A 27,570-nucleotide genomic window follows, 5' to 3' on the forward strand; every position below is an offset into this window, starting at 1 on the left:
GTAGATGTATGTATGTATGTATGTATGTATGTATGTATGTATGTATGTATAGATGGATGGATGGACAGATAGCGAAAGCTAAAGAAAAATGGGAGTGGCATGGACTTTTCAACAGTCAAAGCTTGCCCCCAGTGACAAACTTCCTCTGCAAGATAATAACACAAGTCCTTTCCAAAATGTTCTCCAAATTAGAAATAAAGCATTCAAATATATAAGCCTGTGTAGTCTCTACTTTTCAATTACATTTTTCTTTTAGTACTTAGTGATACCTATCAATACAGATGACAGAGATATAGACATAGATATAGATAACTATCACAATGTTGGAAACGATCCAAAACAGTGTCTTATGAATTTGGCTCCTATATCAAAGTGTGTACCCAGCACAGCCAGGATATGTTGCTGATTCTCACTGCTGAAGGAAAAGGCATTGAGACAATAGGACAGGGTGTCCCTAACACCATATTCCAGCTTATAGTTTAATTACTAAACGCAATAAAACTGATTGTTACCTTTTTAATATAACTCAAGAACAAGCCATTTAAAAGCGAAATTTGCACAGCTCTACAAGATGTTCTAAGTGCCATTCTTCTATGGGAATTGTGACTAACTCATCTTCTATTTCCACTCTTTAGGGTAGTGATAGAAGAATGGGAAGCCAGGCAAGGATGAATTACACACATCCTTTTCTGTTTTCATACTCCAATTCGTTGTCCTTGAGGGCATATATGAACTTGCTAGGATTTTTCTACCCACATTTTAAGTCTATGAGTCCCTGATTATGTTACTTGTGAAGGGTGTTCTCCCATATCTTCTCTAGACAGTAGCTGTCAGAACAATTTTTCCTCTAGACAAATTCCTGAGACAAGATTTTGGTATGTTTTCAGTTGCATAATCTTTAGGGCAGCAGGAAACTGTTGCCTTTTTATCTTGCCAAAGGCTGAGAGGACCCCTGCAACATACTGAAGCTGAACAGGACAGCCTGGCCTCTATTTATTGTATTAAAGGTAATGCCTTATTTTTATTAGGGTATACAGAAAATAAGTAGATGAAATTAGTAAACAAAACTCAGTATAAAATGGATGAAGGTTCTTAATGTCTTCATGAACAGATTTTTGCATCAATCATGTGTGTGTGTGTGTGTATACATTCACCTACCTGTAATTTTTAGTGTACTATGACACAGTGAATTGCTTGAATGTGAATGGTGTAGCATGAAATTACTGTTCATTATAGTTATGAAAGAAAATAAATAGGGAAAATAAAGCCATCTGCTGGACTTATTATTAAATTAATGATAAATTTAAAGATATCTAAATCTTTTTCAAAATATCATGAAATAATACTTATCTCAGGTTAGATCATTTCCAAAATTTCCGATGAAGTGTCACTTTAATGAGTTAATTTACCCTCTCTTAGACAAGTAATTCCTATTTTTGTACCTCATAACACATTATTTCAGCCTTACTGAAAATCCCACACGTTTTGTAAACACTGAGATCTAGTGATGTTTAAACAAGCCACTTACCTTCCTGATACAGATAGCAAACACTAACTGACTCCTTAAATGATTATGAAAATAGACTATTAAAAATAGACTATTTCTTGAGTGTCTCAAAAGTTTAAACTATTACCGAATGTTTGAAATTAATAGTGATTTGATTTTTTAATCCCAAAAATTCAAGAACTGTAAGAAAAGGTTAATATGTTGAAAATTACAATGTTGTTCAAATAATACTTGGAAAAAGAAAATATTCTCAATGAAAAACCAATTATGAAAAAAAAAGAAAAGAAAAACCAAATACAGATAATTGACTGTAAAAAAAATAAGAATAATAAACAACATGGAATCTCAAGTGAAAATTATGCTAATGTGCAATATATACAATGAGACTTCTGATGTGAGATTGAAATAGAGAAAATAATTTATGCATCAAATATACCCTCAAAGGATGAGTTCTTGTAAACTTAGTGGCATTTCTGGGTGTGCCTACTTGTGAACAGATGAAATAGAGACATTTGTACTCTTACTTGTTATAAATAGGAAAAAGCTTTATTTCTCCCATGCCCTTAAAATAGATGTATTTTATTCATAAAAGAATTATAAAAAACTAAAAGCAATAACTCTAATACCATCCAAATGGCTTACCTTAAATACTTTCTGTTTATGGTTCTTTAGGTGATTGATAATATTATTTACATCTTTGGTAAAGTTTTCTTTGTTTCTGCAAAAATTGCTATAATTTCTCAGTCACTGATCTGTAGAATTATTACATTTTCTCTTGAAACTTTGGATTGAACTTTTCCATCTGAAAATTTTAAGGATTTTTGTGTGTAAAAGTTTCAAAGATTTGTTTATGCAATATATTCTAGTATATCAGCCAATTAATTCTACTGAGCTCTGCAAGGATATCTGAAACATTTAAATTCAGCTTCAAAAGGAATAGGGCCACTGTTCTCTTAAGATCCTCAATACCGGTAGGTAATTTATATTTGTTACACCTCCTATTATTCAAAAACTCTTAACCTTTGCTAATTTTCTTTAGACATTATTTTAAATAGACCAACTTACACTTCATATATACTACAAACTTCATATATCTTATTTTTGTTTTGTTTGGCTTTTGTTTCTGTGTTTTAAAATAAAGAAAATTATATGCTGCAGACTCTTAACAATTTTTCTTGGGTATTTTTATCATAGAAATTGACATCATCAAATATTTTAATAGAGTATGTTTTTAAATGTGGAAAATGCTGAATACATTAGCAGTATTTCAAAGCAATTAACTGAGGAAACATAGCAACCAAAGCACTCCATTATGTAATCACCCTGCCATTCAGAGCTGATTTGTATGGAGGAATGACATCAGATTCCAGCTGAGGAAATGAAGATAGAGGAGGCATGGACTGATAAAGCGCCATCTTATTACAGTGTAATTTTGTAAATAATGAGACTCTCATCAGCCTCATTAAAAATTAAAATCATTTTGTAGGTATTGAACAGTATTGCCTGTATCCATGACAGGGACCAGAGGGAAAATTATCAGTTACCTTTTACAATAATTTGTCAGGGAAAAATCTAAACTGACATGTATGATGCCATGCACAATGGGATTGGTAGATAACATCCTCTAAATAAGAAAAAATTGCAATTAATTATTGCCAAAACTTCAAGGGATTGAGTTATTCATGTGGCCTATACATGGTAACTGAAGAAGTAATTTTAAATGCGGTGAGCATCAAAAGATTGGAGCATATATATTTATATTAACTAAAAACATCTGTCATCACAATATGCTATATTATTCTTCTCGATTCATTAATCTAAGTTTTCCATTTATTGTAAAGATATTTCAAACAATCGAACATATGAACATAGTTAGAAAAGAGTTACTTGCTGTTACTATAAGAAAATTGGTCTAAATATGAAAAATGGCAAATTTAAAGGATGTCAAAATTTTGATTCATAAAGTATACAGCTTTGGATTACCTACTTGTCTAGTCATTCTATAGTTTATCATAAGTTTTAGCATTTTTTCTTTACTATCACCGTGGTTATGTTGAATTGAATATTCGTCACTACTAGGGCATGGCTACTTACACCCATGCCTAAATATCAAGGATGTGTCTTAAATATAGTTCAAATTCTTATGGTATATTTTGTTCATTTAACAAACTATGCCTTTCTAGGCTGTTGTAAAAGGATAGTGGAGAGTGATATGTAGTAAGATATCAGGTCCATCTGAGACATAATTGAAAGAATATAAACAATCATTACCTTTCAAAGAACAGGAACTAATGCATGAAGAAAAAAGATAATCCAAAACATCTGATGATTTCTTCTTAAACACTCATTATCATAAACCATTCCTCTTTACATTAAAATTAATTCAATCGAATGCCAATATGATGTTTTCAATATTTTATTACTCTTTCCTTCTCCCTGATTGCTTCTTCCTTTGAAGATAAAAGAGGCATTTTAATTAGGATGCAATGGGAATAAATTTGGAATTAGCATATGATGGTATTCAATAAAAGCAGCTTTAATTATAACCTTTTTCCTGTTTATCTCACAGATTCAAGGGGAAAACATCACAGGCAAAATAAGTGTTCTTTTAAATATTACATTTAATTATATAATGCCTAAGACTTTATTTTGATGTGGAAGTACCTCTTAAGTTTTAATAAAAGCCATAAGTTTTCTAGACAAGAAGAAATACACAAATATTTAGAAACTACTCATTGTCTTACTTGAGAGAATGAATCTCTACCCTAATATAGACAAGATATCCTACTTTATAAAATTCCTAAAATTAGTCAATGCTTCAGATAGGCACTTTGACAAATTAAAATCCCACGATCAAGATGATTGTGAATGCTCTATACGAACAACAATACCAACCAGTCAGAGCTCCAGGGAGTAAACTACTAAAGAGTACACATAGACAGACCCATCGCTCCAGCTGCACATGTAGCAGAGGATGGCCTTGTTGGGTACCAATGGGAAGAGAAGCCTTTGGTCTGCCAAGGTTGGACTCTCCAGTGTAGGCGAATGTCAGAACATGAAGCTGGATTGGTTGGGGAGAGGGAACACCCTCATAGAAGAAGGGATAGCAGGAATGGACTATGTGGCTTATGGATGGGAAACTGGGAAAGGGAATAACATTTGAAATGTAAATAAAAATATAAAGAGAAAAAAGAGATGAACATGAATCTCATAATTGAGTCTGTTTATCTAATGACTTAATGAAGTCTCTGCTGACTGAGCAATAAGATATAGACATCTTTTTCTTGATTTTCATTCAAATAATAATAAAGAGAAATCAACAGTTTCTTCTAATTTCAGAATAACTCAAGAAGTTTTTCACAATTTTAAGAAATTGTTAGCTTATTTGCATTTACTATGTGAAATTATTTTTATTAGGATATATATATAATGCTAAGTTTATACTTAAAAATAATTTTTATTTGTATATAGAAAGCAACTCTGTATTATATTCATATTTTCATTTCCAAGTCTATGTAAACATCTAGAAACTTATCTCCAATTTAATTTTTCTTTATATTGGTCTCCAAAAAGCTTTATGAATATTCTTTTGTATTTTGTTATGGTGCATCTTATGATTACTTAATAGTTGTAGAGGGAAGTGTTTAACAATTAAACAATGAGAGATGGCACAGTGGTTAAGAGCATCCTCTGATATTCCAGAGGATCCAGGATTTTCATCATTGTCCAGGACACATATGGCAACACACAACACTGTCAACACTAGTTCCAGGGGATGTGTTGCTTTCTTCTGACCTCCACAAATTTTTCAAAAACATGGTGTTTACTCATACATTCAGTACAAACACTTGCACACACAGAAATATTATAAACACATTTTTTGATTTTATAGTTATATTTTTTCTGAAAATATTTTAGCAACTGCCTTATAAATGCACATGCCAAATACAGTAATATAAACTTAGATCTATGAAGCAATATATACCAATGACTCACTATTCTATTGAACTAATTTACGAATGTTGGATTTAGTTTCATTCATTATGGGATTAAAATTTAGGAGGTACTCCTGACACAAAAATATGTGATGTTTCTAGGGATTCTCGTTTGGTAATTGCTTAGTATGGTAGCTGAAATGTCAAAAGCCTTAAGTAAAAGCAGTAAAAAGAATACAAATTCAATATTATGAAAAGAATATTGGAAGCAGAGAAAGGAATTCAAATTCAGTAGATGAGTAGTATTCCATTGTGTAGATGTACCACATTTTCTGTATCCATTCCTCTGTTGAGGGACATTTGGGTTCTTTTCAGCATTAGGCTATTATAAATAAGGCTGGTAGGAACATAGCAGAGCATGTGTCCTTGTTATATGTTGGGGCATCATTTAAGCCCTTGGTCCTGCCAAGGTTGGACCCCCAGCATAGGGAAATGTCAGGCCAGTGAGGCAGAAGAGATGGGTGGTTGGGTGGAGGAACACCCTCATAAAAGAAGAGGAAGAGGGGATGTGATAGAAGGTTTATGGATAGAATACTAGGAAAGGAGATAACAATTGAAATGCAAATAAAAATATACAATGAAAAAGAAGAAGCTCAAGAAGAAGGATAACCAAAGTGTGGATGGTTCAGTCCTTAGAAGGGGGAAGAAAAATGTTAGTAGAAAAAAAAACAGTTCACCAGATGAAAATAAGCTGTAAAACTAAATCTAGGAAAGGTTTTCATAAGAAATCTTCTGGAGTACATGTTTCATGTATGTATGTTTAGTTTTTAAACTTAAAACTAATAGATTTTATTCATATCAACTTAAGACCTAATTATCCAATATCTTCCATTATTTTTACATGTCAAATATTATATAACACAGGTTTCATGTATTTATGCATATACACATAGATAACCTTTTAATAAATAAGAGATATATCAATTGATATAAAATGATAAATATATAGATAATAGACATACAGATAATAGAAGGGGACAATGTAGGTAGAGGTGAGATCATATGACAATGTTGTCCATGAGTGGATAGAATGCATTTTTACTTATGTTCTGTTAGCATGCCTGAAAATAATAAAGAGTTAATTTGGGAAATTATAAGTTTACAGCATTGTGGGAGAAACTGTTCTCTCTAAGTAACCATTTTCATTTCTCCTTCATTTTGCCAGATATTAGTTAGAATTTCATCATTGTAAGGTAATATCTGTGTTTGTACCTCATCAAATTGCTACTTAGCTCCAAACTCTGATCTGTCTCAGAGACAGAGAGAGAGAGAGAGAGAGAGAGACTGTTTGAGTCTTTTGTACAAGTACAAGATGGGGGAGGGCAGCACATGACAGAGTCAACTGCTCATTTCAATCCCAGGAAGCAGAGAAATGATGGTTTAGAGTCATACATTTCCCTTCAATGATGTACCTCAATAACTTAAAACCATCTTATGAAGATTCACTTCCAAAATGCTTGGAAAACCTAAGCGTTACACCACTCTGGGAACTTAAGTGGCACTCAGGCTTTCAATTAAGGTGTTCAGGTATTCTAAGATACTTCATAGAAAAAACGAAAATGACAAAGAGTTCATGAGATAATCTGACCTAAATTAGTCAGAGATAATTTCAGCCAATCTCTTGAACATTTATAACATCAATTTTTACAATCCTGTTAAACAATAATATTTAAGAACTCCATAGTATAGTGATGTATTGAATAATATTTGTTTTTAATCAAACAAAACCAGGAAAATAAGATACCTGTTAAACATGTAACAGATATCATATGAAAATGTGAATCGGCTGCCGCCGCAGAGAGCTCATGGACAGCACCCCGCGAGCGAACTTGAGTCTCCAGACCACAGGTAAGACCAACTTTTCTGCTGCAAGAGACCTGCCTGGTGAACTCAGGACACACAGAGGCAGAATTCCTCTAGGACCAAGCACCTCCTGTGTTTACCGGGAGTCCCACACCCGCGGATCCCGGCCCGCAGCAGCTCTCTGCTCCCAGACCCAATGGGAGAGAGACCCAATATAATTGGTCAAAAAACGGGCCTCAACAGGTACAGAAAGATAGAAATAATCCCATGCGTACTATAGGACCACCACGGCCTAAAACTGGTCTTCAATAACAATAAGGGAAGAATGCCCACATATACGTGGAAATTGAACAATGCTCTACTCAATGATAACCTGGTCAAGGAAGAAATAAAGAAAGAAATTAAAGACTTTTTAGAATTTAAAGAAAATGAAGATACAACATACCCAAACTTATGGGACACAATGAAAGCTGTGCTAAGAGGAAAACTCATAGCGCTGAGTTCCTGCAGAAAGAAACAGGAAAGAGCATATGTCAGCAGCTTGACAGCACACCTAAAAGCTCTAGAACAAAAAGAAGCAAATAACCCAGGAGGAATAGAGGCAGGGAATAATCAAACTCAGAGCTGAAATCAACCAAGTAGAAACAAAAAGGACCATAGAAAGAATCAACAGAACCAAAAGTTGGTTCTTTGAGAAAATCAACAAGATAGATAAACCCTTAGCCAGACTAACGAGAGGAAACAGAGAGTGTGTCCAATTTAACAAAATCAGAAATGAAAAGGGAGACATAACTACAGATTCAGAGGAAATTCAAAAAATCATCAGATCTTACTATAAAAGCCTCTATTCAACAAAACTTGAAAATCTACAGGAAATGGACAATTTCCTAGACAAATACCAGGTACCGAAGTTAAATCAGGAACAGATAAACCAGTTAAACAACCCCATAACTCCTAAGGAAATAGAAGCAGTTATTAAAGGTCTCCCAACCAAAAAGAGCCCAGGTCCAGACGGGTTTAGTGCAGAATTTTATCAAACCTTCATAGAAGGCCTCATACCAATATTATCCAAACTATTCCACAAAATTGAAACAGATGGAGCACTACCAAATTCCTTCTACGAAGTCACAATTACTCTTATACCTAAACCACACAAAGACCCAACAAAAAAAGAGAACTTCAGACCAATTTCCCTCATGAATATCGATGCAAAAATACTCAATAAAATTCTGGCAATCCAAATCCAAGAGCACATCAAAACAATCATCCACCATGATCAAGTAGGCTTCATCCCAGGCATGCAGGGATGGTTTAATATACGGAAAACCATCAACGTGATCCATTATATAAACAAACTGAAAGAACAAAACCACATGATCATTTCATTAGATGCTGAGAAAGCATTTGACAAAATTCAACACCCCTTCATGATAAAAGTCCTGGAAAGAATCGGAATTCAAGACCCATACCTAAACATAGTAAAAGCCATATACAGCAAACCAGTTGCTAACATTAAACTAAATGGAGAGAAACTTGAAGCAATCCCACTAAAATCAGGGACTAGACCAGGCTGCCCACTCTCTCCCTACTTATTCAATATAGTTCTTGAAGTTCTAGCCAGAGCAATCAGACAACAAAGGAGGTCAAGGGGATACAGATCGGAAAAGAAGAAGTCAAAATATCACTATTTGCAGATGATATGATAGTATATTTAAGTGATCCCAAAAGTTCCACCAGAGAACTACTAAAGCTGATAAACAACTTCAGCAAACTGGCTGGGTTTAAAATTAACTCAAATAAATCAGTAGCCTTCCTCTACACAAAAGAGAACAAGCCAAGAAAGAAATTAGGGAAACGACACCCTTCATAATAGACCCAAATAATATAAAGTACCTCGGTGTGACTTTAACCAAGCAAGTAAAAGATCTATACAATAAGAACTTCAAGACACTGAAGAAAGAAATGGAAGAAGACCTCAGAATATGGAAAGATCTCCCATGCTCATGTATTGGCAGGATTAATATAGTAAAAATGGTCATTTTACCAAAAGCGATCTACAGATTCAATGCAATCCCCATCAAAATATGAATCCAATTCTTCAAAGAGTTAGACAGAACAATTTGCAAATTCATCTGGAATAACAAAAAACCCAGGATAGCTAAAACTATCCTCAACAATAAAAGGACTTCAGGGGGAATCACTATCCCTGAACTCAAGCAGTATTACAGAGCAATAGTGATAAAAACTGCATGGTATTGGTACAGAGACAGACAGATAGAACAATGGAATAGAATTGAAGACCCAGAAATGAACCCACACACCTATGGTCACTTGATTTTTGACAAAGGAGCCAAAACCATCCAATGGAAAAAAGATAGCATTTTCAGCAAATGGTGCTGGTTCAACTGGAGGGCAACATGTAGAAGAATGCAGATCGATCCATGCTTAGCACCCTGTACAAAGCTTAAGTCCAAGTGGATCAAGGACCTCCACATCAAACCAGACACACTCAAACTAATAGAAGAAAAACTAGGGAAGCATCTGGAACACATGGGCACTGGAAAAAATTTCCTGAACAAAACACCAATGGCTTATGCTCTAAGATCAAGAATCGACAAATGGGATCTCATAAAACTGCAAAGCTTCTGTAAGGCAAAGGACACTGTGGTTAGGACAAAACGGCAACCAACAGATTGGGAAAAGATCTTTACCAATTCTACAACAGATAGAGGCCTTATATCCAAAATATACAAAAAAACTCAAGAAGTTAGACTGCAGGGAAACAAATAACCCTATTAAAAAATGGGGTTCAGAGCTAAACAAAGAATTCACAGCTGAGGAATGCCGAATGGCTGAGAAACACCTAAAGAAATGTTCAACATCTTTAGTCATAAGGGAAATGCAAATCAAAACAACCCTGAGATTTCACCTCACACCAGTGAGAATGGCTAAGATCAAAAACTCAGGTGACAGCAGATGCTGGCGAGGATGCGGAGAAACAGGAATACTCCTCCATTGTTGGTGGGATTGCAGACTGGTACAACCATTCTGGAAATCAGTCTGGAGGTTCCTCAGAAAATTGGACATTGAACTGCCTGAGGATCCAGCTATACCTCTTTTGGGCATATACCCACATGATGCCCCAACATATAAAAAAGACACGTGCTCCACTATGTTCATCGCAGCCTTATTTATAATAGCCAGAAGCTAGAAAGAACCCAGGTGCCCTTCAACAGAGGAATGGATACAGAAAATGTGGTACATCTACACAATGGAATATTACTCAGCTATCAAAAACAACGGCTTTATGAAATTCGTAGGCAAATGGTTGGAACTGGAAAATAACATTCTGAGTGAGCTAACCCAATCACAGAAAGACATACATGGTATGCATTCATTGATAAGTGGCTATTAGCCCAAATGCTTGAATTACCCTAGATGCCTAGAACAAAAGAAACTCAAGATGGATGATCAAAATGTGAATGTTTCACGCCTTCTTTAAAAGGGGAACAAGAATACCCTTGGCAGGGAAGAGAGAGGCAAAGATTAAAACAGAGACTGAAGTAACACCCATTCAGAGCCTGCCCCACATGTGGCCCATAGATATACAGCCACCCAATTAGACAAGATGGATGAAGCAAAGAAGTGCAGACCGACAGGAGCCGGATGTAGATCTCTCCTGAGAGACACAGCCAGAATACAGCAAATACAGAGGCGAATGCCAGCAGCAAACCACTGAACTGAGAATAGGTCCCCCGTTGAAGGAATCAGAGAAAGAACTGGAAGAGCTTGAAGGGGCTCGAGACCCCATATGTACAACAATGCCAAGCAACCAGAGCTTCCAGGGACTAAGCCACTACCTAAAGACTATGCATGGACTGACCGTGGACTCTGACCTCATAGGTAGCAATGAATGTCCTAGTAAGAGCACCAGTGGAAGTGGAAGCCCTGTGTCCTGCTTAGACTGAACCCCCAGTGAACTAGACTTTTGGGGGGAGGGCGGCGATGGTGGGAGGGTTGGGAGGGGAACACCCATAAAGAAGGGGAGGGGGGAGGGGGATGTTTGCCCGGAAACCAGGAAAGGGAATAACACTCGAAATGTATATAAGAAATACTCAAGTTAATAAAAAAAAAAAAAGTCTTCATGAACAACTTGCCATGGTACTTGGAGTGGAGTTTTTTTTTTTTTTGTTTGTTTGTTTGTTTTCTATATCAATTGATTTTGAAAATCTAGAAGGCATGTTGCCCTAATCTGTCTCTGTCTCTGTCTCTGTCTCTGTCTCTGTCTCTCTCTCTCCCTCTGTGTGTGTGTGTGTGTGTGTCTTCCTAATGCAGTCACACACTGAAAAAAAAGACATGAGAAACAACTTGAAGAAACAAAAAAGACTTACTTAACCATAGAATCCTAATAAAACATCAAACTGAATCTTAACAAACTGATACCCAAATTAATTTATAACCATCATAACAGATGCTAAGTGATTTCACTAAAATGGTGAGTAGGTAAATACACATAATAAAGTTTCCCTGACAAAAAAATCCTAGAGAAGTTAAGGAATTTGGGCACTGAAAAATTCCCTAGAGTAATAGAGACCTAAAGATGCATAAATAACATTTAGTACAGGTGGAAACAGGCCACTTCACACACCCCAAGAAGCACCATGAAAAGAAAAATGGGAGAAAGCAGAAATCCTATGTACCTTCTAAGACAACCTGAACCAAGACAATGTACTCATGAGAGGTACAATCAGTGTGGTATGTGTGTTGTGCGTGATATCGTTATGATAGGTGTGCTTGTGTGATGAGTTTGATGGGAGATATAGGTGGGAATGTGTGTGTGATGAGTGTGAAGGTGTGATATATGTGAGGCGTGTGACGGGTGTGATGGGTATGAGGTGTATGAGGGGTATGATGGGTGTGATGGGTGAGATAAGTGTGGTAAGTGTGAGATATGTGATAGGTGGGAAGGGTATGAGGGGTGAATTCAGTGTGGTGGGTGAGAAGGGTATGAGGGATATGATGGGTTGGATGGGTGTGACAGGTGTGAGGGGTGTAAGGGCTGTGATAAGTGAGAAGATGGGTGTAATGCTTATGAGGGTAAGATGGGTGTGAGAGATGAGATAGGTGTGAGGGGTGAGATGTGTGTGATGGGTATGAGCGGTGTGAGGGGTGAGGTGTATGTGATGCGTTTGAGCGGTGAGATATGTGTGTGTGCGTGTGTGTGCGTGTGTGTGTGTGTGTGTGTTTGATGGGTGTAATGTGTTTGAGGGTTGTGATGGGTGTGAGGGTAGACATGTGTGTGATGGGTGTGAAGTGTGTGATGGAAATGATGGGTTCAATGGGAGAGAGACTTGTGACGGATGTGACATGTGGGAGAGGTGTAAGGAGTGTGATAAGTGAGAAGATGGGTGTGGTGGGTATGAGGGGTATGAGGGATGTAATAGGTATGATGGGTGTGATGGTGTGAGGGGTATGAGGGATGTAATAGGTATGATGGGTGCAATGAGCACCTAAAGACAAGAAGTGGCAAAAGACAAGTCTTATTTAAAGGATCTATGACTATAAAATCGTCAGATATGTGAGGAATCTTTGTGATTCTGATTAAATAACTCAGAATAATTTTAATAAATCCACATATATAGATATTATGGACAATTAGGTGAAAGGTAAAGGCAGATCTTTGAAGTAGAAAGAGAAAAGCAATGTTTATATATGTTTATATAGTAATTTCTATTAGGATATAATGATTTATTTCTCAGAAAAGATGTTTTAGGTGAAAAGGGAGTGAATAATTTGATCAGACAATTAAGAAAACCCAGCAACGAGCAACTTTTCAAGGCCTGAGCATTAATACTGTGTAATCCTATATGAATCAAAACTTGACACATCCCAAGAGAGCCAAAACTTATCAGTACTAAAGTGACACTGAGAAAATGACTGAAGAAGCCTTTCAAGTGGAAATTGCAAGGTTCTAAAGAGCAGCGGAAAGGTAAAGAAAAAAAAAGTTGTTCTAGTGGTAAATATACAGTGAAATAAATGTTATGCTATTCTTCCAGTGGTGTGTAAATCACCTATCACATATAACTCAAAATAAAAATGAATAAAGATATCTCAAATATTATCATGAAAACACAGTGCAAAGAGAAATGATTTTCAATAGCAATGACACAATATTTTATACCAGTAAAATTGAGAGTGAGGGATTTGATTTAGATTATCAGCTTAAGAGAAAGAGTTACAAACATAAGATTAAAAAGACAAAGCACGAGACACTAAAAATCTATGCACCAAATGTACAGTGAACCAAACAAGGTACAAAGAGTGCTAAAGCAGAAGGACTCTGAACAAATTAGAACTTTATCGGATATAGCATGAATGGACTACAACAAAACAGACATAAATAATAAAATGAATAAATTATCTGTAAAACAATGAGTAGTTTATGACTCATTTGCTGTACTTGAGAATAATTAGTATTTTGTCTTAGTGTTTGTCTCAAAGATTAAGGCAACGAGCTGTAGAGATACCACAGCTATCATCTGAGAACATGAGTACATTCCCCAGCACCACATATCATTTTACAGACTTCTATAACTCCAGCCCAGGAGATTAAAATCTCTATGCTGACATCTGTAGGCACCAGATTCACACATGGTGCACACACACACATATACATCCAGGCAAAAGTTTTATACACAACTGAGAAATCTAACAAAGACAACCTGTAAAAAAAATGCTAAAATTTCAGTTTTGCAGACTCTCTCTCCCTCCCTCCCTCCCTCCCTCCCTCCCTCCCTCTCTCTCTCTCTCTCTCTCTCTCTCTCTCTCTCTCTCTCTCTCTCTCTCTCTCTCTCTCTCACACACACACACTATCCAGGATTGTGAGTTAAAGGGAAGGCATAGACTCTGTGTTACATGGCCTCTTAGGCGATCTATAAGAAATAAATTTGGTTTAGATTGTTCTTTTAAAGTGAAAGTGCAATACATTTCACGATTGTCTCCTTTTCTAATAAATAAATTGTGTTGTGAAATATTAATGTAACTCCCCAGATGTTTCACAGATCGCAAGATCTAGAAACGTTTTGAGTTCCCTACTGTAATTCTCTTAGAAACTACAAACGTTTCCCAGAGTTCAATTTTACAATGGGGAAGTACATAATGAGGACACACGTGACAAATTGGACAACTCATATTCTGGTTATGATACCTTTTGAAATAATTTCTCAATTTTTTGGCATCAACCTATTAATGTGTGTTTTTCAGAGATCATTTTTAAAATATTGAAAACTAAAGCATGCTGCTTGGATTACTTTTGGAATCATGATTTTGTCATTTACTGAAACTATGGTATGAAATTTTCTGATCACCTTTATAAATCATCTTTGTGGCTTAATAGAGCTAAAACTGGGAAGAACTGAAGTTAGATTCCTACACTGCCTCTCCTGAGAACTTTGCACACTATTACCAGGAGCATCTCATTGTACGAAATGATTCTATTTCCTGAGTATTGTTCAAAGTTTTAATAACTTAAATGAATTAACCAGCTTTCAAAGGTCACTTTTCCAATAAATGGCAAATAAAAAAGGTTAATAAAATGATTCACAGACATGTATTGTTACCTACAAGGGTTATTTTGTCTGACATCTATATGTGCATAATTATTGCCAAGCTGTAAAATCATAGAAAAAAAGCTTTCTCCTTTTTTCCCAGTCAGCAGAGCAAAGATTACACCTAATGTGGCATTTTCACAGAGTTGAGAGCAAGCTCTCTCATAAAATGTGCAGCTGATCTGCTGGAGAAGTGGTGTGACTGCTGGTAGATTTTTTTCTTCTTTTTTAGTTTAGTTTTCATATAGACATCTGAAAGAAAATAAAAACTTTAGAATGATTTTCAATTTTTTGAAAGTGGGTTTAGCCATTGCAATCAGGACACGACTTTCAAAGAAAAATTAAACAAATATCAGCATGATTCTTATCAGAGATAAATACAATATAAACCTAATATTCAAATAAAAGTACAAGAAATAATATTTTGCTTGTTTGTTTTCCACTGGGGTAACACCTGGGTGTTTGAATTAGTAATGAGGTTAGCTACATTGACTGTAGTGGATGGACATTAGTAAGTGCTTGGATTTTAAATGTTCTTAAATTTTAAATTAGAAATTTGGAAAATTTACAACACCATGTCTTCCTTAGGATATTACTGCTGTGAACAGACACCATGTACAAGGCAATTCTTACAAAGGACATTTAATTGGGCCTGGCTTACAGGTTCAAAGGTTTAATCCAGTATCATCAAGGTGGGCACATGTCAGCATCCAGGCAGGCATGGTGCAGGAAGAGCTGAGAGTTCTACATCTTGACCTGAAGGAGCCAAGAACATCCTCAGACAGCTAGGAGAAAGGTCTCAAAACATACCTGCAGAGTGACACACTTCCTCTAACAAGGCTAAACCTTCTAATAGTGCCACTCCCTGGGACAAGCATATTCAAAACATGAAATTGTGGGGTTTTTGGTGTGGTGGTAATTGTAAATTTTATTTTTCTTGGATATTTTATGCATTTACATTTCAAATGTTATCCCCTTTTCCCCATCTCCCATATACATTCCCATCTCCCTTTGCTTCTATGAGGATGCTCTAACTCCCCCCGCCCCCCGCCCACTCCACCCTGAACACTATGGCATTAACCTACATTGGGGAAATGAGCCTTCACAGACCAAGGACATTTCCTCATATTGATGTTGGACAGTGCCATTCTCTGCTACATTTGTGACTGGAATCATGGGTCCCTCCATGTGTACTCAGTGGTTAGTGGTTTAGTTCCTGGGAGCTCTGGTAGTGTCTGGTTGGTTGTTGTTCTTCCTATGGTGTTGCAAATTCCTTCAAGTCCTTTAGTCTTTTCTCTATCTCCTGCATTGGGATACCCTCGTTCAGTCCAAAGGATAGCTGCAACCACGCTCGTCTGTATCAGTAAGGCTCTTGCAGGGCCTCTCTAAAGACACCCATATCTGGCTCCTGTCAGCAAGCGCTTCTTGGTATCAGCAATAGTGAGAAGTTTTGGTGGCTGCATATAGGATGGATTACCAGGTATGGTAATCTCTGGATGATCTTTTCTTCAGTCCCTACTCCACTCTTTGTCCCTGTATTTCCTCCCATGATTATTTTGTTATGTCGTTTAAGAAGGAATGAAATGTCCATATTTTTGTCTTCCATCTTCTTGCGCTTCATATGATCTGTGAAGTTTTTCTTAGGTATTCCAAGCTTTGGGGCTATTATCCACTTATCAATGAGTGTATACCATGTGTTGTGTTTTATGACTGGGTACCTTACTCAGGATGATATTTTCTAGTTCTATCCATTTGCCTAAGAATTTCATGAAGTCATTGTTATTAATTGTTGAGTGGTACTCTATTGTGTAGATGTACCACATGATCTGAATTCATTCCTCTGTTGAAGGGCATCTAGGCTCTTTCCAGCTTCTGGCTATTATACATATGGCTCCTATAGACATAGTGAAGAATATGTCCTTGTTTTACGTTGGAGCATCGTTTGAGAATATGTCCAAGAGTGGTATAGCTGAGTCCTCAGGTAATGCAATGTCCAATTTTCTGAGCAGCCTCTAGACTGATTTCCAGAGTGGTAGTACCAGCTTGCAATTCCACCCAAAATAGGGAGTGTTTCTTTTTCTCCATATCATCACCGGGATCTATTGTAATCTGAGTTTTTTTTTTTTTATCTTAGCCATTCTGACTGGTATAAGGTGGTATCTCAGGGTTGTTTTGATTTGCATTTCCTTGATGACTAAGGATGTTGAACTTTTCTATAGGTGCTTCTCAGCCATTTCGTATTCCAGCATTCCTCAGTTGAGAATTCTTTGTTTAGCTCTGTACCCCATTTTTTAATACTATTGTTTGATTCTCTGGAGTTTAACCTCTTGAGTTCTCTCTCTCTCTCTCTCTCTCTCTCTCTCTCTCTCTCTCTCTCTCCCTCCCTCCCTCCCTCCCTCCCTCTCTCCCTCTCATATATGTATGATATAGTAAAGATCTTTTCCGAATTTGTTAGTCGCCCTTTTGTCCTTTGCCTTTTGCAATTTTATGAGGTCTCATTTGTCAATTCTTGACCTTATAGCATAAACTTTTAGTTTTCTTTTCAGAAAATTTTCTCTTGTGCCTCTGTGTTCGAGGCTCTTCCCCACCTTCTCTTCTATTAGTTTCAGTGTGTCTCTTTTGATGTGCAGTTCTTTGATATTGGAAGATTTTAGCTCCATTGTGAGAGATCAAGTGACCATAGGTGTGTGGGTTCAAATCTGGGTCTTCCATTCTATTCCATTGATCTATCTGCCTGTCTCTGTACCAAAACCATGCAAGTTTTTAAACATAATTGCTCTGTAATACAGCTTGAAGTCAGGGATGGTGATTCCTCCTGAAGTTCTTTTATTGTTGAGAGTAGTTAAGCTATCTGGCACTTTTGCTTTGAATTTCCAAATGAATTTGCAAATTGATCTTTCTAATTCTAAGAATTGATTTGGAATTTAGATGTAGATTGCATTGAACAAGTAGATTGCTTTTGGCAAGATGGCCATTTCTGCTATATTCATCCTGCCAATCCATGAATATGGGAAAACTTTCCATTTTCTGTGATTTTCTTGGTTCTTTCTTCAGAGACTTAAGTCCCTGTCATACAACTCTTCCAACTGCTTGGTAGAGTCACACCAAGATATTTTGCACTATTTGTGGATATTGTGAAGGGTGCTATTTCCTTAATTTCTTCCTCAGCCTGTTTAGCCTTTAAGTAGATGAAGGCTATTGATTTGCTTGAGGTAATTTTATATCTAGCCACTTTGCTGAAGTTGTTTATCAGCTGTCAGAGTTCTCTGGTGGAATTTTGGGGGTCATTTAAATACATTATCATAACATCTGCAAATAGTAATATTTTGACTTCTTCCTTTCCAAATTGTATCACTTTGACCTCTTTTTGTTGTCTAATTGCTCTGAGGATGTCAAGTACTATACGGAATAGGTAGGGGGAGAGTTGGCAGCCTTGTCTAGCCTGATTTTAGTGAGATTGTTTCACATTTCTCTCCATTTGATTTGATGTTGGCTACTGGATTGTGGTATATTGCCATTACTATATTTAGGTATGGCCATGATTTCCTGATCTTTCCAAGGCTTTTATCTTGAAGGGGTATTAAATTTTTGTCAAATGCCTTCTCAGCATGTAATGATGTTGAGTTTCTTTTCTCCTTGAATTTGTTTATATAGTGAATTGCATTGATGTATTTTCATATATTGAACCATCATGCATCTCTCAGATGAAGCTTACTTGATCAGGGCAAATGATTATTTTGATATGTTCCTGGATTCAGTTTGGAAGAATTTATTTCATTGAGTACTTTTGTATCAATATTCATGAGGGAAATTGGTCTGAAGTCCTCTTTCTTTATAGGGTCTTTGTGTAGTTTAGGTTTACGTGTAATTGTGGCCTCGAAGAATGAATTGGGTAGTGTTCCTTCTGTTTCCATTTTGTGGAATAGTTTGAAGAGTATTGGTCTTAGTTCTTCTTTGAAGGTCTGATAGAATTCTGCACTAAACCCATCTGTTTCTGGCTTTTTTTTTTTTTTTTTTTTTTGATTGGGAGACTTTCAATGACTGCATCTATTACTTAAGCAGTTGTGGGAGTGTTTACATTGTTTATCCAGTCCTAATTCAAGATTGGTATTAGTAACTGTCTAGAAAATTGTCCATTTCCTCCACATTTTGCAGTATGGTTATATATAGGCTTTCTTAGTAGGATCTGGTAATTTCTTTGAATTTCCTCACTTTGTGTTGTTATGCCTCTTTCGTTTCTGATTTTCTTAATTTTGTTAATGTTTCTGTGCCCCTTGGTGGATCTGACTAAGGGATTATCTGTCTTGTTGATTTTCTCAGAGAACCAACTACTGGGTTTGTTGAATCTTTGTATGGATTTTTTGTTTCTACTGGGTTTATTTCAGCTCTGAGTTTGATTATTTCCTGCTGTCTACTCCTCTTGAGAGAATTTGCTTCTGTTTGTTCTAGAGGTTTTAGGTGTGCTGTCAAGCTCTTAATGTATGCTCTCTCCAATTTCTTTTTGGTGGCACTCAGAACTATGAGTTTTCCCTTAGCATTGTTTTTTGTTTTGTTTTTTTGTTTGTTTGTTTGTTTTGGGGGGTTTTTGTATTCTGTAAGTTCAAGTATGGTATGCCTTTATTTTATTAAATACTAAAAAGTCTAAAAAGTCTTTAATTTCTTTTTTATTTCTTCATTGACCACATTGTCATTGAGTAGTGTTGTTCAGCTTCTATGTGTACTCGGGCTATTTGTTGTTTTAGTTGTTTTTGAAGACTAGCCTTGTCCGTGGTGAACTGATAGGATGCATGCAATTATTTCAATCTCCTTGTATCTATTGATGACTGTTCTGTGCCTAAATATATGGTAAATTTTTGAGACAGTAACATGAGGTATTGCAAAAAAGAAATATTCTTTTGTTTTAGGATGATATGTTCTATAGATATTTGTTAAATCCATTTGGTTCATAACTTCTGTTAGTTTCACTGTGTCTCTGGTTAGTTTCTGTTTCCATGGTCTGCCTATTGATGAGAGTGGGGTGTTAAAGTCTCCTAATATTACTGTCTATTGTGCAATGTATGCTTTGAGCTTTAGTAAAGTTTCTTTTGTAAGTGTACATTTGGTGCACAGATGCTCAGAATTGAGATTTCATCTTGTTACCTATTTCATTTGATGTATTTGAAGTGTCCTTTCTTATTTTCTTTGATAACTTTTGGTTGAAAGTCGATTTTATTTGATATTAGAATGGCTACTTCAGTTTGTTCTTGAGGCCATTTGCTTGGAAATTTTTACCCAGCCTTTTTCTCTGAGGTAGTGCTGTTTTTGTCACTGAGGTGCATTTCCTGTATGAAGCAAAATGCTTGGTCCTGTTTTTGTTTCCAGTCTGTTAACCTATTTTTTTTAATTGAGGAATTCAGTCTCTTCATATTAAGAGTTTTTAAGGAATAGTGATTGCTGTTTCCTGCGGTTTTTGTTTGTTTGCTGTTTTTTATTTTTGTTTTTTTGTTTGTTTGTTTTTTGTTAGAGGTGAAATTATGTTTGTGTGACTCGCTTCTTTCACTTTGGTTGCAAGATCTTTTTCTTGCCTTTTCTAGGGTTTGTTTCCCCCTGTCTGTTGGAGTTTTGCATCTATTATCCTCTGTGAGTCTGCATTTGTGGAAAGGTATTGTGTAAATTTGGTTTTGTCATGGAATATCTTGGTTGCTCATCTATGGAAATTGAGAGTTTGCTGGCTATAGTAGCTTGGAATGTATTTGTATTCTTTTAGGGTCTGTATGACATCTGTCCAGGATCTTCTGGCTTTCATAGATTCTGGTGAGGAGTTCAGTGTAATTCTGATAAGTCTGCCTTTATATGTTATTTAACCATTTTCCCTTACAGCTTTTAATATTCTTTCATGTGTGTGTGTGTGTGTGTGTGTGTGTGTGTGTGTGTGTGTGTGTGTGTGTATGTGTGTGTGTATTCAGTATTTTGACTGTTATGTGATGGGAGGAATTTCTTTTCTGGTCCAATCTGTTTGTAGTTCTATAGGCTTTTAGTATGTTCATGGGCATGGGTATATCTTTAGGTTATGGAATTTTTCCTCTATAATTTTGTTGAAGATATTTACTGTCCCTTTAATTTGGGAAGCTTTGTTTTCTTCTACACCTATTATTCTTAGAATTGGTCTTCTCATTGTGTCCTGGATTTCCTGGATGTGTTCGGTTAGGAGCTTTATGCTTTTTGAATTTTCTTTGACTATGGTGTAAATGTTTTATATGGTGTCTTCTGCCTCTAAGATTCTCTCTTCAATCTCTTGTATTTTGTTGGTGACGCTTGTGTCTATAACTCCTGATCTTATTCCTAGGTTTTCTATCTCCAGGATTATCTCGATTTGTGATTTCTTTATTGTTTCTATTTCCATTTTTAGACCCTGGATGTTTTCTTCAATTCTTTCACCTGTTTGGTTGTGTTTTCCTGTAATTCTTTAAGTGATTTTTGTGTTTCCTCTTTAAGAACTTCTACTTATCTACTTGTATTCTCCTGCATTTCTTTAAGGGAGTTATTTATATCTTTCTTAAAGTCCTCTATCATCACCATGAGATGTGATTTTAAATTCAAATCTTGTTTTTCTAGTGTGTTGAGATATCCAGAATTTGCTGTGGTTGGAGAACTGGTTTCTGATGATGCCAAGTTGTCTTGGTTTCTGTTGCTTATGTTCTTGAGCTTGCCTCTTGCCATCTGGTTATCTCTGATGTTAGTTGCTCTTGCTGTCTCTGACTGGAGATTTTACCTCCTGTGGGCCTGTGGGCCTGTGAGCCTGTGAGCCTGTGAGCCTGTGAGCCTGTGGGCCTGTGAGCCTGTGAGCCTGTGTACTTTGCAGTGAGAGTGCTTCTGGCAGACCAGCCCTCTGCAGTCAGATTTTGTGTCTGAGGGCTGTGGGATGATCCCAGCTCTGGGTGCAGATGGAGACTGAATGTGACAACTGTGTTTTTTAAGTAACAAAGTTTTATTAACTCTTCAAGAGTGTCATACAATGTATCATGATGATATGAAGAGCCCACATCTACCTCCAGTTCCTCTCACCAGCCTTACCTTGTCCCTCACAGTACTCTTAATTTCTAACTTCATATTCTTTTATTTATTTCCATTTTTCTTTATTACTGCTTCATTTTAAAGAGACTGTCAGCTGCCTGGAAACATATTTCTTAGTGTTCTGGCTCTTAAAATATTATTATGCCTATGTTCTTTGCTATTCTCGGAGCCTCAGAAGAAGGCATTGCATTGTAGTATATTAATTTGAGATGAAAATCTATGATCAGATGATGTGTACATTTTGACCAATTGTGATTTTTTTAAATGATTTCTTTCTACAATAAGATTCTTGGATGAGAGTTAAAAACAATATTATCTGTGTATAGTAAGAATGCAGTTAGAGATTTTTACAGGTTAAAGAAATAGGCAGCAATTTTTTTCCTACATTCAACAACCAAACAAGGTATAGACAATTGGATAAAGTTATTACACCAATTTTGAATTCCCTCCTAACAAGCAGGCCATCATCAGGTAGAAATATAAGTATTTTAAAAGTACTTTTTAAAATGGTTTGACTTGCTTGTCATTGCTGTGGTCTGTAGGCTTTATTGCAGCCTAGAACTATACATTGTTCTTTGCCATTGAAAGCTTTCAGAGCTCCTACAAATATCTTGGAATCTATCTCTCAGTGTAGAGGCTTTCTGTCATTTTCAACTCAGTTGCACCAAGTCCTTTGTTGATGTTGGTGCAGCACTATAAAACTATGTAATGTCCTCAGAAATAGAGTGTAAGGGTAGGGCATTAACCTATACTGTTTCTGGGGTCTCCTACACTCAACTGATCAGTAATTCAAAGTCCAGTCTCCCATTCCTGCCATGGAGATTTGTCTATATGTTTGAGGGAAAAGTATTATCATCAGAATTGCTTACTTCAATTATACAATTAAACTATAATATATATATATATATATTACATATATATCCTTATCCCTTTGTATATCTTTAGTGTTATTCATCCCTCATCATTTTCTCTCTCTTTGTGTGATACCCATTCTTTCATCAATTGTTAAGTCTTCTTTACCCAATTTTGTGCTAATTTTACCCCTCTCTGTCACCCTGATGTTTGGGTGAACCTAGAAATTTATTCATTTGTTTAAGACAAATTTGTAATTTGAAGGAATATACATCTGTGGTGTGTGTTGTAATTCTTCCCTATTCAACTCTGAATCTATTAATTTGGGTCGGGTATTTCTTTCTTTTGATTATCTAGATCAAAAACCTGGTATGTGCTTCTTCAAAGAACAACCTCTTTGACCTGCTGATTTTTTCCCCCTTTGACTCTATTCCATTAACTTCTACTCTGACTTTTATTATAAATTGCAGTTGTGGGGGGAGCTTGGGTTTCTTGTTTTCCAAATTCTTGAGCTGCATTATTAAATAATCTAGTTGTGCTCTTTCTCATTTTTGATGTTGGTGCAGCACTATAAAATTCTCACTTGGGCTTGCTCATTGTCTACAAGAATTTTTATTGTGTTGTAGTTCGAATTTCATACAGTCTCAAGAATTCTTTGCTTTCCTTTTCAGTGCCCTCTTGGAATCATTTGTCCATTTGTAATATGTTGTTTAATATCCATGAAAGTGATCTTACAATAGGTATGATTGATGATAATATTAAGTTTTATTGCTTATCTTCAGACAGGATACATGGAGTTATTTTAATTTCTGGAATTTGTTTAGATTTCTTTGTGGTCCAGGACATGGTGTACTTTAGAGACTATTGCATGCTCTATTAAGTACAAAGAATATTCCTTATGTTTGGATGGAATAGTGTAAAATATTCATTAGACCATCGGATGATTGAAATCATTTGATTTTCAAGTTTTTCTGTATTTCTCTTGAGATGACATTCTTGTTGGACAAAGTGGGGTACTAGAATTACCTACTATCAGGGAATGAGAAATAATCTGTGCCCTTAAATTCAATGAGATGAAAATCAAAGATGGCACCAAAATGCATTATTGAATATAAGTCAGAATTTAAGTTATATGTTTGGCGCGCATTTCAAGAATACTATTAAGAAAAATGGGAATGAAACCAGAGACAGCTGGAGAATGCTATACATGCTAATTTGTTGTTCCTAATAATGAGCCAATTAAAACAGAGATTATAAGAAAGCAGAATCCATGATTTTTAATGATTTATAAATGTACTGGATTGACTAATATTTATATTTTAAAATATCAATAATAATTTTTCTTTCATCAACACTCTTTCAAAGAAATAGCACCAAACATAAAATGAATGTACATACTCAAAATGTTCAAAATTTGACTTCACTTTCAGTTGGCTTGACTTGGTGGCAGCAGCAGCAGCAGCAGCAGTGACAGCGGTGGCCATAATCCAATATTCAACATCCAGCATCACAATTCATCAAAGCATAAGAAAACAATGTCACTTGCTTGACAGAATGGTACAGATTGTGGGGTAAGAACCAGACTAGAAATGAGAATGAACAAGACTTTGGTGAAAATTAATGCTGAGAAGTTATTAATAGCAGAGTTTTAGTTGGCTTTTATTTTTTTGTTTGAATGTTTGGTTGCTTGCTTTTCTTTTGTTTGACAACATACAGTCTCAAGACTGACCTCCAAATCACTGGACAGTTAGAAACGGACATTGAATATCCATTTTTCTTGCTTGTACTTCACAAGTACCAGGGTCACAAGTATGTATCACCACACCATTGCATACTTTAGCTTCATACTTTAAACCATAGTTTAATTTGGTAAAATACCCATATTAGCAAGCCATTTAAATAATTATTTTTGGATTAAATGTGATATCATTTATTATTCATTAATTTTTTCAAAATGTATGTTTTTAAAATATCTTTGGTTATCAGAATTTTAGACTTCCTGAGCTTAAGCCAATCATCAGTATGTTGCAAATACATAGTTCTCTAGGTGGATATCATAAAAAGCATTTTATGTTTGTTCTTTTCAGCATATTTCCTAGTGTGCCCACACTGTCATCTATCTACAGTTTTCACAGTGCTATTTCTTGTTCTGGTGCTACCCTGTTAAGAAAAATCTCTGTTTTCCTTCCCATCTCATCACTAAGCTCTAAGCACAGAAAAGTCACTGCCTGTGACTTTTCCCCATTTGGAGACTTTGCGTTGGTCAATTCTGGCCACTCCTGCATTATCCTTGTTTATAGCTATTCTTCATATATGTCATTATTTTTATTATTATCGTCATCATTTTATGTTTCTTGCCAATGAAGAACAGTGTACTTAAGAAAGAACTAAAGTTTATATATAACTACTTTTGTCCCTAATTGTACTCCTGTGAAAACATATGGGAACATTGTCAGCAGTGTTATTTTGAATACAAAATATCAGCTCAATTGCTTTGAGTGGAAAATCACTGCTCATTATATGTGTGTATGTGTTTGTAACCAGCAGTTTTCTTGGGTACATTGACTAATAGAACTAATAACCATAACGACAGCAAGTGTATACAAGACAGTTTTAAAAAGAAGGAAATGCAGTGTGGCCATTCTCAAAGTTCTATCTTCCACCATTTACAATCATTTTGGAAAGAAGATGAAACCAGGCAAAGAGAGTTCAGAGTGATAAGTTAGAATGCATTAAAAAGGTGGAAAGCATATGTTTAAATTCCAGTCTTATAATTAAAAAATAATTTAACTACTGACATATATTCTTCTATTTTATAATTTAAACAGGAAAAAATTGGTTCATTAAAACATTTAGAAATACAAAATGTAGATTTATTTTTAAATTTAATAAACTTATGTTATATGTTTAAGATATTTAATATGTATATTGAATTATAAAACTCTGGAAATTTCTGAAAATAGGTTTTTACTAGTAAATTGTAGATTTTATGTATATATACATATATATATATATATGTGTGTGTGTGTTGATTACTGAAGAAAAGTTCATTGTTGAAAACTGACTTGAAATTAAATATTGAAAATTTCACTTATTATATTCTAATAAATATCCACAGGAAAATGCTACAGGACCATTACCTGACATAAAATGCAGGCAAGGAAAACCCTAAAATCCTTAATCAGAAATATATATTTTATTTATGTATATTGGATTGCATATTTCATTTTTCTGTTTAAATATGAATCCTTTAACATCAATTTCATACTTATTCAAAATAACTCTGTTAATTGCCAAATCTCGTGTTATAAGGACAAGTCACAAGGCATAGTGCAGAATTATGATGCTTGGCCCCTGGTGATTCTGTTCCTACTAAAATGTGAATCAATTTGTAGAGGAAGACAGATTTTTGCTAATTTCTTTTTAACCATGAATGGGATCTAAATCTTTAAGAGGTGTTAGAACTTGAGAAACCTCAGGGTTTTATTTGCATTATTATGAGATTGCTCTTACATCAAGTTAACTCATTTTAATAAACCTTAAAAGCCCAGTTAACCAAAAGAGGAGATTTGTCCAGTTTTTGTACATTCTAAACTCTTTTCTTTAAAGACCAAAGCCATCTTTACTTCTGTGATTCAACGATGCTCTGACCAGGATATTGTACTGATGAATACTGTAAGGACATAACTTCTTTACAGTTCTGCAACCTGAGTACAGTGGACAGCAGTGACCAAGAGCTTAGTTGGAACATGGCTTCCCCATAATAAACTGAAAAGGGTGGTTTCATGTCTTTCCTATTACTACTCACATGCTTGGCATTATATGGCAGGAGAGGTTTACTTTGGACACCCAAAGGTTCACATTCAAAAGTCCACATATTAATTGTTCTTAAATGTATTATACTAAGTGACTATCACCTTCATTCTTGTATATAATTCATTGGACCATATTTTTTCTTTATTTTTCTGTCTTACCCTATTTCCCACTCTCAAACATTGGATAATCTTCCACAGTTGTCTTCTTTCTACACAAATTTATAGTTTTAGGACATAACTATATTACATATTATAGGAAAGATGTCTCTGATTTTTGCTTATTTAGCCTCATAATCTCAATATATATACATTTTTATACAAACATATAATTACATTTGCCTTATGACTAATGAACTCCATCATATTTGTGTGTGTTTGTGTTTGTATGTGTATGAAAGAGAAACAAAGACAAAGGAGAAAGACAGAGACACATTTTCCTTTTGCTTTTTCATCTGTTCCTTCTTTCCCAGTTGAATTCATAATGGTGATATTAGAATAACATCAACATAAACATGGATAGAGCAGAAACTTTTCCTAGCTTTATGATTTTCAAAATGTTATTTTTATTTATCTCTAAGATTATGTTAAAAGACTCATTTCTACCCCTATTATCAACATATCAAATTCATATAACAATATTCTCATTAAAGTTTCATCCTAATATTATGCAGTCATGTCTTACTATATTCTTTATCTTTAGAAAAGAAGCAGATCCCATATAAGATATACATCCAAACTAAATTATTTTACAATTTGCAAATGCATAGTATTTGGGGAGGTCTATAAAATCTTTTCATTTTAACTCTTTAAAAATTACTTCTTTCCATTGCTCTCGGCCTTTGGGCTAAGATCAAGTGCAAAATTACTACTTTCCAAATCTATTACAGATTTTTAATGCAATTGAATATGCATGAAAGTGAACAGAGAAAAGAAGCCAT

The 27,570-nt window shown here is 35.3% G+C and overlaps 1 protein-coding gene across 4 annotated transcripts in view; it reads left to right on the forward strand.

The window, feature by feature from the left end:
• Positions 1 to 27,570, forward strand: part of Tgap1l12 (GTPase activating protein testicular GAP1 like 12) — a 697,215-nt gene that overhangs the window by 6,731 nt on the left and 662,914 nt on the right. For all 4 annotated transcript variants that reach the window (XR_005500942.2, XM_063282873.1, XM_039103653.2 and 1 more), the window contains exon 2: positions 24,248 to 24,388. The gene's annotated coding sequence lies outside the window, so the exon portion shown is untranslated. The remainder of the gene's footprint in view (positions 1 to 24,247; positions 24,389 to 27,570) is intronic.

The sequence above is a fragment of the Rattus norvegicus genome, chromosome 2, assembly GCF_036323735.1.
Source record: "Rattus norvegicus strain BN/NHsdMcwi chromosome 2, GRCr8, whole genome shotgun sequence".
Lineage (NCBI taxonomy): Eukaryota > Metazoa > Chordata > Mammalia > Rodentia > Muridae > Rattus > Rattus norvegicus.